The sequence below is a fragment of the Zalophus californianus genome, chromosome 12 (genome assembly GCF_009762305.2).
Source record: "Zalophus californianus isolate mZalCal1 chromosome 12, mZalCal1.pri.v2, whole genome shotgun sequence".
Lineage (NCBI taxonomy): Eukaryota > Metazoa > Chordata > Mammalia > Carnivora > Otariidae > Zalophus > Zalophus californianus.
The window spans coordinates 99,438,736-99,445,285 of NC_045606.1; positions in this window are offsets into that span (position 1 = coordinate 99,438,736).

Here is a 6,550-nt window from a genome sequence, read left to right on the forward strand (position 1 = left end):
GAAGCGGACCCCAGGCGAGGGTAGGATCATCTGTGAGGCCATCCGGGAACGGAGCGAGGGAGGTGAGCCGGCCAAGGGGGTCAAGGAGCAGGTCCCCGCCGTGGGCAATGGGGAGTCTGTGGTGCCGGGCACTCGGAGAGTGTGCAGACCCGCTCAGAATCCTCCCGCCAGGGGCCAGGAGGCTGGCAATTCATTCTCGGGCAGTCAGGCGGACCCACGGCATCGCTGACCCCATGGACTTATATTAGGAACATGACTTACAGTCTATAAAAATCAAATTGTATTATAACCTAAATATGAAATGGACCTTAAATGTACCCCGTCTTTCACTCTTAATCACCCAGGGTGGTTGAAGTGCTGAGATATATGTAATTGCTATACCCACCTTAAAGGTTTAAAAAAAAAATTAAAAAATATGAAATTTAACAAAAAAGCAAACTTAAAAAGTAAAAGTTGTTTATAATTCTGGTACTCTCGTGTAAATGCTCTATTTCTTCATATAAATTTCCAGTCTCTGTCCTCAGACATGTACTCTTTATATGGTTCTGAGACACATACCATTTTTTCTTGTTTCACTTACCACATCAAAGTTTTCCATGTTTCTCATAATTTTATAATTATACTCGTAAATGGATGTAATTCAAGGCAATGTATTAATCTGCTAGGGTTGCCATAACAAAGTAAAGACTGGGTAGGTTAAAGAAATGAACTTTCTCACAGTTCTGGAGGCCAGAAGTCTGAGATCAAGGTGTCAGCATTGTTGCTTTCCTCTGAGCACTCCTTGGTTTGCAGATGGGCACCTCCTTCCTGTGGCCTCCAAGGTTGTTCCTCAGGCAGATGTTCTGTGTCCTAATCTCTTCACATTGGACTAGGGCCCACCCATAATGACCTCATTTTACCTTAATTGCCTCTTTAAAGGCCCTATGTCCAAATACAGTTCTGTTCTGACGTACTGGGGGTTAGAACTTCAACATATGAATTTTGGGAGAATACATTTCAGCCCATAGAAGGTAGGGTAGTATGAAATATTTAGGGGCAGTTAAAAAAATGTGGCCATAAGTAATGCTGCTTGAATATTTTCATATACATAGTCTTAAAATATAGAAAGTACAAAGTGCGAAGGATAGACCAACACATTTAAATTAGATTAAGATTTAAAACATTTTTTAACATCAAAAAACACCATAGCATAGCCAAAATTAGTTCAGACTGGGAAAAGATATTTGCAACAAGCAAAAGCATCTAGAGAATATAAATAACTTCTAAAAATCAAAAGACTACCCAGGAGGAAAATGTACAAAATTATGAACAGTAAATTCACAGAAAGAGGAAAAAAATGAATAGGCAATAAACACACAAAAATGTTGCATCTTGTCAGGGAAATGCAGTATCTGCTTAAGAAGATGTGCATATCCTATCACCCAGCAAGTCTTACCTTGCTGCTAGTTCTGCACATTTACATGGGAGCCATATTTAAGAATCTCTATAACAGCATTGTTTTAAGAGCAAAAACAGGTAAGCAATTTAAATGTCTATCACCCAGAGGATGGGTATCTTGTGGGTCTTTTTCCCCATACGTTGAAAACTAGCAGCAAAAACTAATGAACTGTAGCTAAAAACAGCACACATGAATAGCATTAACACAATGTTGAGTGAAAAGGCATGTTGCAGATTACATACAGTATGGTACCTCCTACAGAAACTTTAGAACGTATAAAATAGCACTATATTTAGGAATATTACATATATAGGAAAAGCATACAGACATGTACAGGAATACTCAATGGGATAGTAGTTATCTCTGGGAGGTGGGATGGGGAAGAGGTGGTGAGGAGAGGACTGAAACCAAGGTCACACAGGTGCTCCATCAGTACAGATGGTTCCCGATTTGTGATGGTACCGCTTATGATTTCTCAACTTTACAATGGTGTGAAAGCAATGTGCATTCGGTAGAAACTATATTTTGAATTTTGATCTTTTCCTGGGCTGGTAAATGCTGAAGGATCCTCTCTTGTGATGCTGGGCAGCTGCAGCTCCCAATCAGCCATGGGATCACAAGGGGCAAAACCCGATACGCTTACAACCATCGGCACCCACACAGCCATCATTTGTCACTTTCAGAACAATATTCAATACATTACATGAGATAGTCAACACTTTATTATAAAATAGACTTTGTGTTCGGTGTTTTGCCCAACTGTAGGTTAATGTAAGCGCTTTGAACACATTCAAGGTAGGCTGGGTTAAGCTATGATGCTCAGTAGGTTTAGGTGTTTTACTTTTTTTCAAAAAGATTTTATTTATTTATTTGACAGAGAGAGAGTGTGCACAAGCAGGGCGAGCAGCGGGCAGAGGGAGGAGAGGGAGAAGCAGGCTCCTGCTTCTCCATTCAAGCAAGGAGCCCGATGAGGGGCTCGATCCCAGGACCCTGGGACCACGGCCTGAGCCAAAGGCAGACGATTAACCGATTGAGCCACCCAGGCGCCCCGGTTTAGGTTTTTTAAACGGTATTTTCAACTTACGATGGGTTTACTGGGACGTAACTCCATTGTAAGTCACAGATCTGTACTGCTACTCAAGTTGAGCCAATGGCTCACAGGTGAACATTCTTTACACCTTCTGAATCTTTTTTTTAATTTATTCATTTGACAGAGACACAGCAAGAGAGGGAACACAAGCAGGGGGAGTGGAAGAAGGAGAAGCAGGCTTCCCGCTGAGCAGGGAGTTGGATGTGGGGCTCGATCCCGGGATCCTGGGATCATGACCTGAGCCGAAGGCAGACACTTAAGTAACGGAGCCACCCAGGTGCCCCACACCTTCTGAATATCTTTGATTGCAAGATACATGTAAATAAATTAATCAAGTCATCACCGAGTTTTGCCATCTCATGGGGAGGGACACAGGCTTGTAAAAAAACGATGTCAAAACAATATTCAATACTGCTATTAACAAAGGAAAGTATGAAGCGCTACAGGAGCATCAGAGAAAGGATTAGCTAGCTATCTCCAGAGGAAGAGTTCACTGAAAACTCCCTTTGTCCTAGCGTTTTGACTATGAAACTGTTTTCACAAAATTTTACAATATGGGCGCCTGGGTGGCTCAGTTGGTTAAGCGGCTGCCTTCAGCTCAGGTCATGATCCTGGAGTCCCGGGATCGAGTCCCACATCGGGCTCCCTGCTCAGCAGGGAGTCTGCTTCTCCCTCTGACCCTCTCCCCTCTCATGCTATCTCATTCTCTCTCTCAAATAAATAAATCTTAAAAAAATACAATATGTATATATATGTATATGCACACACACACACGCACGGTTTGTCATTCTAACTTCACAAATACGGTAATATATACTTCTAATGTTTATTCTAAAATTGCACTGATATCCTCTTTAACCTATGAGTTCCTTAGGAGTGTATTTTTAAAGTTTCTAAGCCTAGGAAATTTTGTTTTTAGTTTAAAGTTTTCTTTCTTATTCCTAAGTTAACAGTTCATGGTAGGAGAAATTTGATCACGATGAAATGGACTTTTAAAAATATGTTGAGACTTCATTGTACCTATTACATTGTTAATTTTTGTAAGTCCTCTGTATGTGTTTAAAACCAATGTTATTTCCTATACAAGGCTTTCTACTGGGCAAAACTAGTAAAGTTTTTGCTGTTCACATCAGATTATTAATGCTTATTAAGTTTATTGTCTGCTTGATGCACACATTTATGAAAGGTATGCTATCAAACAAATTATGGTATGTTTATTTTGGTTGTTTGTTAACTTTTGCTTTTTTTAAAATATTTTATTTATTTATTTGAGAGTGAGCGAAAGTGAAAGAGCTCACAGAGGGAGAGGGAGAAGCTGATTCACCTCTGAGCAGAGGTGGGGCTTGATCCCAGGATTCTGGGATCATGACCTGAGCCGAAGGCAGACACTTAACCGACTAAGCCACCCAGGTGCCCCGTAACTTTTGCTTTTCATATTACAAATCCACATTATTAGGTTCATGATTCTTTTTCTTTTCTTTTTAAACAAGTTCATGATTTTTTTTTTTTTAAGATTTTATTTATTTATTTGAGAGAGCGAGAATGAGAGAGAGAGAGAGAGAGAGCACATGAGGGGGGAGGGTCAGAGGGAGAAGCAGACTCCCTGCTTAGCAGGGAGCCCGATGTGGGACTCGATCCCAGGACTCCAGGATCATGACCTGAGCCGAAGGCAGTCGCTTAACCAACTGAGCCACCCAGGCGCCCAAGTTCATGATTCTTAAATCTTAGTGGATTTTTATGGACTTTGCCATGAATTCTAACTCGTTCTCATGTAGTTTCACTAGACTTCATTCAGTAAATCTTTTTCCATCATTTTATTTTCATTCTTTACTGTTTGTAGTCATCTCTTTTGTAAACTTTATATAGTAAGTATGAAGTTTTAAAATATCTGACCGTCTTCTGTGTAATTAACTCGTTATTTTAATCACCCTGGAAATTTTCTTTTCCTGCCTTCAGGTGGAACTTTTCTTTATTCCTTTTTTCTTCAGCTGTTTTAGAAACTATATATTAAGAAATTAGTAATTGATCTTGATTTATTTTAACAGCTTCATTGAGGTACAATTGACATACCATAAACTGTATATATTTAAAGCTTATAATTTGTTAAGTTTTGACATGTATAGTTCACAAAACCATCCTCAAAATCGATAATAAACATACCTATAATCCCCCCAGATTCTCCATGCCCTTCATGTTTTTCTCCTTATTCTTTTAAAAGATTTATTTATTTGAGAGAGAGAGAGCATGAGCAGGGGGAAGGAGCAGACTCCCCGAAGAGCAGGGAGCCTGACATGGGGCTCGATCCCAGGATCTTGAGATCATGACTTAAGCCGAAGGTAGATGCTTAACTGACTGAGCCACCCAGGTGCCCCGATTTTTCTCCTTATTCCTGAAGCTAGTTTCACCATCATTGCTAGGTGTGGACTAATTTTTACCATCCTCCTATGTAATGGAAGTGCACTTTTCAACTGAGAACTTTGGAAACCTCTCAGCCATTTTCAGGTATCGCTACTCAGACACTCCCTTTATTATTTTTTTCCTTCTGGAACTGCTAGTTATATATTGGAAGCTCTCAATCAATTCTCTATGTATCCTCACTGCTTTCGTACTTTTATTTTTCCTATTTATCTCTCTATGTCATTCTGGATAGGTTCCTAAAGCTTATTCTATTCAGGATCTTAGTTCAGTCAGTGACTTTATTTTCTCATTTCCAAGGCTCTTTTTCATATCCACTTGTTTGTATATCACTTCATTTTTTATTTCCTACTATTTTTAAATGTTAGAATTCATTTATATCTTGGTGAATGAAATGTACTGATTTTAAGATATCTTCCAGATGTCTCTATTATTTTAAATTTACATGGAGTGAATTCATCTTCTGATTTTGTTTTGTTGGCTCACTTAAACTTAGATCTCTTGATGGGTTTTGGAATTACAGTCTACAGGATCATTTAGAAGGGGGTGGGTAGAGTTTCTGTGTATATGTGAGAACATGTGCACATCCAACTATTCCTGTCTAGCTGTTTTGCAGTTGTGTCTACCTGATTCCCTAGAACCCTCAAGTCCATAATCAAGTCCTATGTAGCTGTTTTGCAGTTGTGTCTACCTGATTCCCTAGAACCTTCAAATCCATAATCAAGTCCTATGTAGCTGTTTTGCAGTTGTGTCTACCTGATTCCCTAGAACCCTCAAGTCCATAATCAAGTCCCAGTGCTCCTTCACCCCCACCCCGCCCTGTTAGTGGGTATATCACGATCCAAGTATTAAGCCACAGAACAGCTTGATCTGAACAGCTTGATCTGGATGGAGAAAATGCAAAAGCAAGATCAAATCCCTGCCCTGGCAGGGGTTCAGTCTATGAGGGAAGTAGGCAGGTTACAGCTGAATGCAAAGAGTGCTATTAGAGAAAGGTATTTAGAGGATGTGCTGACATTGTGCACATACCTCAAATGTTCCCAGTGTTGAGACTGAATGGTGGAACAAGGAGTTAGGAAGATGAGGGAGCAGTCATGAGAATATTATGCACTGGGAAAGATAGTCATTTGGTAAGAGTGAAGTTCATATGGTGAATAGGTAACAAGCTTAAGCTGAAAAGGCAGGTCTGGGTCAGCTCGGAGGTTTTTTCCTAATGTCATGTTAGAGTTTGCATTTATAATAAAATCAGAAACTTCTAAAAATATTTTTTGAGAATAACAGAGTTGCATTTTAGGAAGACCAATCTATTACAAGGGTGATGAATGCACTACAGGAAAAAACTGTTAATAAAAACACTAAAATTTTTTGGGCACCTGGGTGGCTCAGTTGGTTAGGCGACTGCCTTCGGCTCAGGTCATGATCCTGGAGTCCCGGGATCGAGTCCCGCATCGGGCTCCCTGCTCAGCGGGGAGTCTGCTTCTCCCTCTGACCCTCTTCCCTCTCGTGCTCTCTATTCTCATTCTCTCTCTCTCAAACAAATAAATAAAATTGTAAAAAAAAAAAAAGATTTTAAAAAACACTGAAATTTTTTGAAAGTTGGCTTAAGT